This window comes from Nicotiana tabacum, unplaced genomic scaffold (genome assembly GCF_000715075.1).
Source record: "Nicotiana tabacum cultivar K326 unplaced genomic scaffold, ASM71507v2 Un00089, whole genome shotgun sequence".
NCBI lineage: Eukaryota > Viridiplantae > Streptophyta > Magnoliopsida > Solanales > Solanaceae > Nicotiana > Nicotiana tabacum.
In genome coordinates, this window is record NW_027438327.1 from 122,289 (window position 1) to 134,335 (window position 12,047).

At 35.6% G+C, this 12,047-nt stretch overlaps 1 long non-coding RNA gene across 3 annotated transcripts; it reads left to right on the top strand.

Moving 5' to 3' along the window:
- Positions 1-7,350: 7,350 nt before the first annotated feature.
- LOC107802946 (uncharacterized) lies at positions 7,351-11,657 on the top strand. 3 transcript variants are annotated; one of them, XR_001651930.2, is made up of 4 exons: positions 7,417-7,776; positions 9,637-9,782; positions 11,144-11,225; positions 11,333-11,657. It is a non-coding gene; the product is annotated as an uncharacterized LOC107802946 (long non-coding RNA). The 3 variants fall into 3 exon arrangements; XR_001651929.2 differs by having other exon boundaries at positions 7,405-7,776; positions 9,637-11,225; XR_012707111.1 differs by having other exon boundaries at positions 7,351-7,776; positions 9,637-11,657.
- Positions 11,658-12,047: the final 390 nt, after the last annotated feature.

Consider the following 12,047-nt stretch of genomic DNA (forward strand, 5'->3'; position numbering starts at 1 on the left):
AACTACATGAGTACCATATCCATGCTAGAAATCATGTTTAGGATTATGACATCTTAAATGATCATGAAGGGCTATTCTTTAAGTTGTTGATATACCTGATTTGATTGTAGTCATGCCTTATATCACGAACTCATATATGTACTCGTTATTCTTGTGCTGCTTGAGCTTCTCTATTTATATTAACGATCATGATTAGAGCTTTGGGGTGATGTTTGGTATTTTCGTGCAGTGGATATGATATTTGGTACGATGGGTATCTCCGTGCGGTTTGATTTGAGATTTGCACGTTTATAGTCTCCATGTGGAGAGGATTGGGAGTTCGACTTTACGTTATGGTTGTTTGTTCTTAGATACATACATGCATTCTACCTTGGTTGCTCCTACTGTAACAAACCAACTTGTCGTTTTGAGAATTTGCATTTCGTTCAGCTGTTTGACATCTTGAGTAGCTTCATATGATGTATTATGATTTCCGTGAATCGTCGGTTTTGGTGTTCAGGTGATTCGGGAATGATTTGGAAGAATGATTCTCAACTAGAAAGCTTTAAGTTAGAAGAGTTAACCAAATTTGACTTTTATGTATTTGACCTCGGATCGGATTTTTGATGGTTCTGTTAGGTTCGGATGGTGATTTTGAACTTTAGCGCATGCCCGAATTTGCATTTGGATATTTCTTGAAGGTTTTGGCGTTAATTGTCAAAGTTGGTAATTTCAAGGTTTGAAAAGTTTATAGGTTTGACCGGGAGTTAACTTTGATGATATTAGATTCGGATTATTGTTCTGAGAGTTGTAATAGGTTTGTAATGTCACTTGGAACTTGTATGAAAAATTTGAGGTCATTCTAAGTTGATTGGATATGATTCGGCACGAGATTTGGAAATTGAAAGTTCAAAAGCTCATTAAGTTTGATTTGAGGTGTAACTCATCGTTTCGATATTTTTATGTGTGATTTGAGGCCTCGAGTAGGTCCGTGTTATGTTTTGGGACTTGTTGGTATATTCGGATTGGGTCCCGAGGGGCTCGGGCGAGTTTCAGACGTAGTTTGGATCATTTTGGAACTTATTGGTTAATGCTGGTTTTGGCTAAGTTCTGGTGTGACCGCACCTGCCGAAAATTAGGTGCAGATACGGTAGTCATAGCCGCAGAAGCACAAATGGAACTGGGAGCAGGAGTCCGTAGAAGCGGGAATTGGAGCGCATCTGCGGTACCGCAGAAACGGATGTTGTGATTGCAGAAGCTAAGAAGTGCGTAGAAGCGCGATTTGGTATCACACCTGCGCTTGCACAGAAGCGGGGCTTTTGCGTAGGTGCGGAAGGTCGGACTTCCACTGGTTCTCGCAGAAGCGTGATTGATACCGCAGAAGCGGTGGTCGCATGTGCGACAATGTGACCGCTTATGCGGGAATGCCTGGGCAGAAGCTATATATCGAGGGATTGGTCATTTATTTCACATTTTTGAGATTTAGAGCTCGGTTTTGGGCAATTTTGGAGAGATTTTTCACCACATGGATTGGGTTTCGAGCCGTTCGGAGGTTGATACGCGGGGGATGGCATTTCTAGAGTGTTTTTTGGCTTGCTCGATATTTGTTTTGTCGTGTTTGAGCTAAGTATCCTATCTAAACTTGGTTGAGGCACTAGTTGCTGGAGTTATTTGTGGTAAGTACGTGCTATGGGTGTGCATATGTGTGGGGTTTGAGCCTATGTGCGAGCACTAGGGTATTTATCCTTGCTCGGGATAGCACTTAGGCTATGATATACCTAGAATTGACTGTTAAGCTTCAAGCTATAATGATTTTCATATTTGTAACATTGTTGTGAACTATTTGAGCCATGTTTGAGGCTACGAAGAGGCTAGTTCTCTGAATAAACTTGGTAATTGCCATTTCTGTGATGAAATTGCCGATTTGAGCTGTGATAGCATACTTTGCGCATGCCTACACGTTAGCATGTTATTATACCAGTACAGGAGCATGAAATCTTATATTTATTCATCAAATACATATGTTCTTGTATACTTGCTTCTGTGTGATATGATTTGGACTGGATGCTTGTGACCACCCCGGGCGAATTGTGTTGTTATGTATGTGACCATGTTGGGCGGATTGTGTTGTTATACATGTGACCATGCCGGTCGGATTGTGTTGTTATGCCTATGACCACGCCGAGCGAATTTTGTTGTTATGCTTGTGACCACGTCAGGCAAATTATGTTGTTATGTCTATGACCACGCCAGGCGGATTGTGTTGATATACCTGTGACTACCGGGCGGATTATGATATAGCTTATGACCACGTCAAGCAGATCCATCACATTGAGCCTGTGACCACGTCGGGTTGATTATGAGCCTGTGACCATGCTGGGCCGGTAGCACGTTGAATTGGTCGTGCTTGCATGTGGATAAGGATCCATCCCCCATAGGGTCACCCTCTCATGTTTCTCTCTTGATGGTATACACGCGGATTGTGAGAAATCGATGGTTTTCAGGTTGATGTGAGCTCTAGGAGATCTGGTTACTATATTTGGATCGGGTTGCGCGCCATAACGGACTGATATTTGGTTATTGCATTTCATTTTTACTTGTAATTTCCTTGACTGTTTTCCTGATTTACTTACATATCTTCTTTATATGTTGTATTGTTGACTGAGTAGAACACTTTAAAAATAATAAATTGTGAGCATCAGAGTGGTTTTTACCTGAAATTTCCTGATTTGATCATATATATGTTCTATGCTTGTTGAAATTATGAACTGTATAGGTGTTGGTGAGTATCATTTATAGTTCTTCTTTTACCTCGCAGAGGTTAGCTAGGATACTTATGGAATACATGGAGTCGGTTATACTCATACTATACTTCTGCACCTTGCGTGCAGATCTTGGAGTTGTTGCTGCTGTGTATTGCAGGAGCTGGCATTGAAGATGTACCCGCGTTCCAGTTATGGCTATGACTTGTCCTTGATAGCTTTAGATTCGAATTTTGTTCATGTACATTCCAAACAGATGTTGTAATTATTTTAATTCAGTTTTGTAAATCTAAATCTTAGTGGCTCATGACTTGTACTACCAGTCCTTGGGTTGTTATATAAAAGTTCAGTTATTTCATCATTTGTTTCTCATTTATCTCTTTTGGATTGTGTTATTGTTAATTGGCTTACCTAGGGGGTTGGTTTAGGTGTCATCACGACTAGTTGGATTTTGGGTCGTGATACCTACATGCTTTCCTATCTTATTTTCAATTATCACATCTATTTTTCCTCCTTAGTCTACATCTATGTTTTCTATTTTGTTTATCGCTATCACATATATGTTCCCTACTTAGTTTATTACTATCACATATATGTTTCCTGCTTGGTTTGTTATCATTATGTCTATGCTTTTTACTTGGTTTATCATCGTCCCATATGTTCCTTCTACCTTAATTATTGTTGTTATACTTGTGCCTTGTACCTTAATTATTGTTGTTATACTTGTGCCTTCTACCTTATTTGTTGTTGTTACGTATATGCCTTCCGCCTGTTTGATAAGGTTACCTGGTTAGGTTGTTGGTTTGGTTGTATTGTTTTTGTGTTGATTAATATAATGGGATCGGGTGCACGTCGCACAATGTTATATGGGACTGGGTGCACGCGCACAGTATGACTATTGGATCGGGTTACATGCCATAACAATATTATGATCGAATTGGACTGCGCGCCGCAACACTGTTGTGAGTTGTTTACATGTGAATGTATAGCTATGTATTCGTTTATGCAACTGCATGCACTTATCCTCACATGCTTTTCAGACGTTTTCCTATATATGCATGATGCTTGTTAAAGTACCACTTTCATGCTTCCTATTAGTTTGCTACTGTCACATCTATATTTTACTATCATTCTTGTCACATGCCTTTATTTGTTTCACGCATTTACTTGCTACAGGCCTTTATTTGAAACATGCCTTTGTTTGTTGCCTGACTTTACTTGTTACATGTCATACTCATCTCATGCCTTTATTTTCTCTATATCTTTTCTTGTTTCATGTCTTATTCTCATATTCTATATTGGATTGCGTGGCTACTTGAATGTTCACGTGTTAATATTGTTGGAGTTCTTGATGGAATATATGTGTGAGACTAATTTTTTTGGATATTGAATTGTCTATCACATCTTGTTCGTATTCATATGTCCAATTATGTGTATTCGTCCTCTTTATATGTTATGTTATTCCATACGTGGTTGCTTGTTGGGTGTAACTATACGAATTGGTATGTTGGATCAGTGTACGCCGCACAGTATGTGATGAGGATCGGGTTGCCGCCGCAACAATTTCATGTCTGGATGGGTTGATGCCCCAACATATATGTTATGAGTTTTGGTTTCAGATATCGTTTTGTCCCTATTAAATTGAGCTGTTAAGGTAGGTTTGGTTGTTTTTATTTAAGAAACATGGTTATTACTTCTTTCATTGAATCCATTTACTGTTTTTCCGCATATATTCTTGTTGTTACTTTTGCTATTTCGCTTGCTATCTCTATGCTTATAAACTGCACAGATATATTAAGCGAGTATCTTTTTATTTAAACACCTTGCCACTACTTTACCGAGTTTAGTCAGGATACTTACTGAGTATATGGGGTCAGTTGTGCTCACACTACACGTCTGCACTTTGCGTGCAGATATTGGGACCTTAGAACCTGCGGAGTTCTAGGCTAGCATTGAAGATATACCAGCATTCCGGATATAAGCTACCACTAGTTCATGGTAGTATAGGACATAAATTTTAGTTGATGTAACTTTCAAACATATGATGTATTTCTTCTTTCTAACATTGTAAACTCAATCTTAGTTGCTCATGTATTGTACTACCAGTTTTTGGGATTAGTGGTATGCATTTCCACATTCTTACTTACTTTATTGAGATTATTCAGTTAATTTGTGTTACTTAGTTTACCTAGCGGGTTGGGTTAGGTGCCATCACGACTTGGTGAGATTTTGGATTGTGACATTAAAAGGCTTATTAGAGATCAATGTATGTGTCTTACTAGCGATACATGAACATCAATTCAAAATTTGTCTTTTATGGTCTTACTTCCCATTGGATTGATGATGAATGAAATTTGAAAAAAGAATTCTTAACTTTTTTCTTACTCCAGATCTTAAGGGTGAGACAATTGCTAAGGGAATTGAGGCTTGTTTGTTAGATTGAAGGATTGAAAAACCATTTACAGTGACGCTAGATAATGCAAACAACTAATGATGTTGCATTCAAATACTTGAAAGGGAGGATTAATGATTGAAAAGGTGTCATCTTGGAAATGATTTTTACATGTTAAGTGTAATACACATATCCTAAATTTGATTATAAAATAAGGATTGAGCGAGCAACACGAGTCTATTTCTCGGGTGAGGATGGATGTAAAATATGTTAAGTCTTCTCCAGCAAGATCGGCTTTCTTTAAGTCACATGTTGAGAAGGTCAAACTAGACACTCATGGCCTTTTGAGTTTGAATATTGAGACGAGGTGGAACTCTACATACTTGACATTAGATACTGCAGTAACATTTAAAAAAGCCTTTTCAAGAATGTATGTTGATGATCATAAGTTCTTTAACTATTTTCTAGAATTTAGTGGAATGGCAGGGCATCCATCTTCAGAAGATAGGTAGAATATGAAAGTCTTTCTCAAGTTTCTTAAAAGTTTTACCAAACCACATTGAAATTTTTCAGGAACTTCATATATTACCTCTAATTCTTTCTTCCATGAGCTTTTTAATCTTCAAAGCTTAATTGTCCAATATTCTGATGGGGTTGATTCTATTTTGATTAATATGGCTAAGAAGATGAAACTTAAGTTTGGTAAATATCGGGCTGATTTTGAGGATATGAATATGTTGTTATTTGTTATTGTTGTTGTGTTGGATCCTCGGTACAAAATGAAGTATGTGAAATTTCTTTTTGCAAATTTTATTTTCCTTTGGAGGAAAACGGAACGTCTCCCAAAGTGGTAGATACTTTATCTCGCTTGTATAAGCACTATGGGAATTCTATTTCCGGGACTTCTAATAAAAATATTTGAGATCAAACTATTGTGAGTAAATTGATGCAACGCATGGTTGTGATGTGTGGCAATCTCAATGGAAGAAATTTCTGGAAGATGAGAATAATATTGATAATATGACTAAGCTTGAGAAGTATTTGATAGATGATGTGTAAAAGAATAAAGATTTAAATGTCTTGGCTTGATGGAAAGTTTCATCGGAAAGATATCCAATTGTCTCTAGGAATGCAAGAGATGTGCTAGGTATTCCTACATCTAGTGTTGCCTCGGAATCATCTTTTAGCACCGATGGTCGGATTCTTTATTATTATCGAAGTTCTTTATCAACAAAGACAGCTGAAGCTCTTGCTTGTGGTTAACAATGGTTGCGGTCATCATCTAAAGAATGCAAGCTTGAAGATCTTTTAGAAGAAATTCAAAAACTTGAGATCGTTGAAAAAGGTAACTTTATACAATTAACTTTATGAATACTTCTATGTTTTTGAAGATGTAATGCCTAATATGGTAATTCTTTTCCCATAGTATCCAGATACCTGCTTTGAGCATTGACTAGTTTCAAAGTAGATGTGAAAGTAATCTTTATGAAGATAAAAAAAAAAAGTAGATGTGAATATGATATTATGGATTCTCTCATTTTTTAGGTTTAAATACGTAATATTAAATTTTTAATGGACAAAATTTTATACTTTGGAACTTCTATTTTGGCTTGTTATTTTGATTCTATCATGTGATGCAAGTTTAGTTCACATAGTACAGTTTTCTATCTTATATTATTGCTAAAATTTTAGTACTCCGCTTCATATTTTGTGCTACAGTATCAAACGTAAAAAGTAAAAAAGGAATATCTCTTTAGATATTTGAATTTATGCTCCTGCAGTACTTTAAATATTTCTCATTTGTCGTATCTTTCAATCTTCTAATAGCAGAATTTATAACTTGTAGATCTTATATGCATATTGCCATGTTTCAATGTTGGCTATGGCTTGCGACCCCTGAACTTGCAAGCTTTCTTTTCCATTTTTTACTTGGAACCTATTGGCATTTTACTACTCTCTCCAATTCAATTTATGTGAATTTATTTTCTTTTTAATTTGTGTTAAAAAATATGATCTCTTTATTTATTTGAAAATAATTTATCCTTATACAATAATTTATAACCACACAAAATATATATATCTTGTTTTATACCACAAGTTCAAAAATCTTTTCTCTTTTTTAAATTCCGTAACCAGTAAAATGATTAAGTATTATATAGAAATGACAGTTAAATGGGACGAATGTGATGAACACGGGTAAAATGGATATTACAGAAGTTTGTCGTGGGCATTTTTGTATTGGAGTTCAGTCCTTCATTTTCCTCAATTTCCTGACAAGTGGTTGGTCTTTGCGGGACATCTGTCTCCCACTAACATTTTTCCTACTCCTTTGTCACTTGCGCTTCCAATTTTACTCTTAATTTTTCCTACTTATCTTCTTCTTCCATGCTCTCTTCTTTCTCTGATTTTCCCCTATTCTTCATTTTGCTGTTTTCTTTTTTCGTTCTGGTCTTGGGATTCATGAAGTAATTTCTTTTTACTTTAATGAGATTTTAGTGTTAAGATTTGAAATTGGGGTTTTAAGAATACAATTTGCCCAAACAACTAAAAGGCACACGGGATTTTTTTGGTGTACAAGAGGAAACGGGTGAAGGTTGCAAAGAAGTTGCTTCATACTGATCTGTGGGCGGCTCATATTGAGAGGTAATGGATGAACTTTCTTCTTCCTAAGAAAAATATTAACATCCATTTTGGGTAATATCAATTTTTCATATGGATTGTCAAGAAAAAAGAAAATTATGGATTTTCATATCAATTTCCCAGCTTATGGTAGTGTATGCAAAAAGAAGTGGATGATGACATGGTGTACCTACGAGTTTCACACACATTGGTATTTCATTCATAAGAAATTGGTTTTAGGATGGTAACCTCACAAAAAGTGTTTCTTTTACTTTTCTTTTGGCTGAAATTGGGTGTCAATTTGGTTTCTACTTTCGTCCTGTCCCATTCTATACATGCATGTTCTGATTTGTCTCTGATTTGCATAGATCTAAGATTTCCTAGATATTATCTGTTCAGTTCCTAATCCCCTTTCTTCTACTGTTCTTTTAATTTTATTCTCTTTGTTCACATTTTTCCCTCTGTTTTGGTATAAAGCTTCCTTTAAATTACTATGGGTTTTACATGGTCAATGTATAAACATGATCTACACTGATACTCAGGCGAAATAAGTCCTTAAGAAAATTTAAAAAGAAATTAAAAGATGTATTATAAGGTAAACATGGTGAAATATTCGTACAAAACTAAAAAGAGCTATGATTTTGGTTTTGGTTATAGCACATGCAGCATGCAAACTAATTCCCTTGACTTGCAAACTGCGGGTCCTTGATTTTTACAATAACATGAGAGGAGATGAGGGTGTTGTTGATATCTCTAAACTTGTGAAGCAGTCTATAATGTTCTTGAGATTTTTACATATCAGCTTCAGAAGAATGAGGAAGTAAAGTTAGAGTCCTTTAATATGTCTGTCTTTACGTGCGACTATCTCCACTATAGAAAAAAGAAGAAGGAAAGAACACCATTTTCAGCACATTTATACGAAAAAGTTATACTTATTATATTAGCATAAGCAGTAAACATTTTCAACTAGGGGGAGGATTTAAGGTGTTCATCTACAATGATTGGATCTGAAGTGTACTCGCTTTCATAAGCAATTGGAGTATGCACCAACTTAAAGAAGCTTGATTGGCGTCACAAGATGTTTACTAAGGAAATTGGAATTGTATTGAGAAAAGTCATATCAAGTTTGAAGTAGATACTCTTTGAAATAAGCCGAGATGACCTTTTTGAAAAAATAATTGGTACTTAAATTATATAGGGTAAGCTAATTTGTTGTCATTATTAATTTTCATGGTCTGTTTATGTGCAGTTCCTGCAAAATTATGTTAAGAGAGAAATGTGATTGTGATTGTCCTATTGAAGTTCACGTACATGTCACTAGATTTACTCTATATTCCCACTTCTGTTGCTTCACCAATAGGAAAGGATAAGAGAGAAATGAAGAAAGAAAAAGTTGGGGTGGTTGTACCAAGTGCTAGATACCAGTGAAAGTGATGGGCCATCTTTCAAGAATATATTTATGTAGCAATTCAAGATATCTAATTGGTGACTGACCTCATCAAATTGATGGTTTCGTAAATTTACTTTTGGAAGACAGTATGGTGAGTCTGATCTTCATTTGTATAAACAGATGGAGACTCATTTTTTTGTAGTTTGCTTTGGCATGTGTCGCCTTTTTAGTCTCAAGGACTCTGTAATTGCAGTCTTTCACAATATGTGATTTTCTGCCTGCGGATCTTTCTTTATGTGGTGTTTCATAATGTCTCAAGAAAGTCACAAGAACCTTTGATGATATTTAATAGAGGTGTTACGTTTACAATATATAGCACTACTCACTATAGATCTATGTTTTTATTGTAGTTAGACTTATCTTTTATAGCACTCTTCTGAAACTTGGTTGCTGGATGTATTAAAAAATCTTGTATTGTTGGCGAAATATTTCAGTCTATACGCAACTCCTCCTACCAACAGAACATGACAGAATTGTATGGAAGGAAGACAAAAATGACAACTGCTCTGTCAACTGCTGCTATAGGCTTCTCACCTCACGAACCATCTCCACAACCAACAATGCAAACTTAAACGAAAATGTAAGGCTCCTCTCGACATCATTTCATTTTGTATGGATAACATTGCACAATGATTGTTTGTTACGGGCGAACCTGCAGAGAAGAGGTTACCCCTTATGCAATAGATGTCCAGTAACATAGCAGACATTATCTTTTTTTGCACTGTCCATTGCTATCTCTGCTATATGCTGTAGCTTTTGATCGAGATCAAATTTTATATCAGATGAATTTTCTTCATATTTTGCTATTTCTGTATCAAAGTGCTATTTATTGGTGAAGATCTTTCTCCTATATAAGTAACAAACAACAAAATCATTTTTGTATATTTAGTCATATAGATAAGACTTTTCATAAAATACCCATCTTTGGCAGCTATCTTTATTCTTTATCATTTAATTAATAAGGTACTGCTCACCTGCAATCTTCATTTGCCTTTGAAGGAACATGAATATGTGTGTTATCAGATAAACTTAAAATAATTGTGCTTTTACATATTACTGATACATATTAGCTTTTAGCGTGCTCTATTCTTTCATTCCTTACTCTAGGACAAGGTAATCCTAACATGGCTATGGTACTTGCTTACCATACGGCAAATAGTTAGATTCGATATAAGTCGCAGCACATGTTAGTCCATTTCATTCTTTCACTATATCATATTATTATATTTTTTCCATGCTAATCTCTAAGATCATTCAAAGATAAATGGTGGTTGCATAGTGTAGTCGGTTATTTTAATTGAAACAATATATGCTCTTTACAATTTATGATTGGACTGGTATAGGGTTGTTTAATGCAGTATTCTGAAGTAAGCATTAGTCATGAGGAAAGTCCCAAATAGCAATGAATGCTCCATAAAAAGGTACAGACAACAGAAGGATTTTTACACTAGAAGGATTAGTCTAAAGAAAATTTCCCCATACATTAGATGATTAAACTGAAAACCTCTTTAAGTAAAAGAGAGCATAGATAATTGATTTAAAGAATGTATCTTTCTAAATTGCTATGAGCCTTCTACATGCTCACATAACAAATATGTAGTTGCTTGGATAACTCCAAGGAAGAGGTTGCCTTTCCAGTAAGTTAGGAATTAGGGAGAATTGGAGAAAGATGGTATATGGTACTTGATACCTTCATGCTAACTATACGAGAATAGCAATAAATTTCTCCAGTTTTTGTTTATGTTACAAGGGGAGGTCTAGATCAGGACAGCTTCACTGGCGAGGATTGAATAGATCATTCCAAGGCAAGGACTGAAAGAAACTTTAGATGTTACTTGTGACACAACATACGTATTCTCGCTCCCTTTCTTGGGTCTTCTATTTAGTGCTTCACATCTTTTAGTTGTTGCCCCCTATCTTCTAACTCTTTCCATCTTAAAGAATTTGTAGTGGCAGGTAATTTGAGAGTTCAAAAGAAACATTAGTTGAGATGGTCGAAGATGGACTTGCTTCAATCTCTCAGGTATAATGATCAGAAAAGTTCTGTTACCTTAACAGTCGCCCAATACTCTTTGCTAAAAACATTAGCTAAACTCAAATCAAACTATCCAATCTACGAGGTGCTACCAGAAGCTAGCCGGGAAGGAAGATGAGAAAGAAACATAAGGCCATCTGAAATGTTGTCTGCATACTCTGTCTACTCTGGACAACCTGGAAGGAACAACAACTAATTGCTTCGACGATGTTGCACCTAAAATATACACATTAGAATAGAAATGCTGCATCTGTTAGCTTTTATAACTAACTTATAAATATATACAATTCAGTAACACTTTTTTAGTCTTCACATCATTCAGGAACCATAGGACCTTACTTTGTTTTACCACGTTTTGTATCTCAAAAGATGTATCAGCACCTACTGGTATTAATAAAGCTTGATTACTTATAGAAAAAATATTTCGGAGTTTGTTCTTGTAGTGTTGGGCTCGTGCAGTGCACGGGCTGCTAACAACTAGTTCTTTATGTTAAGATGCAACTTTTGTTTGCATTTTAGTTTATTCGTTGTTCATATTTTTCATACGAACAGGTAAATAAACTTTAAGTTCCGAAAGAAATATGTAAAGAGGCATAAACCTAGCAAATTATTCCAGATTATTGTCTTGTGTCGTTTTACTATTATCGATTTTTCATTAGCTTTTTAAGAATCCAAAAATCGAACAAAATCAAACCAAATCAATAGGAACCAAACTGATGGTTTGTATCTAATTTGGTTTTATTTTGGTTTTAACGAACTGTGAATATCCCTACTACCCTTCAGGTCACGACCTGAAATCTCAATCGTGAC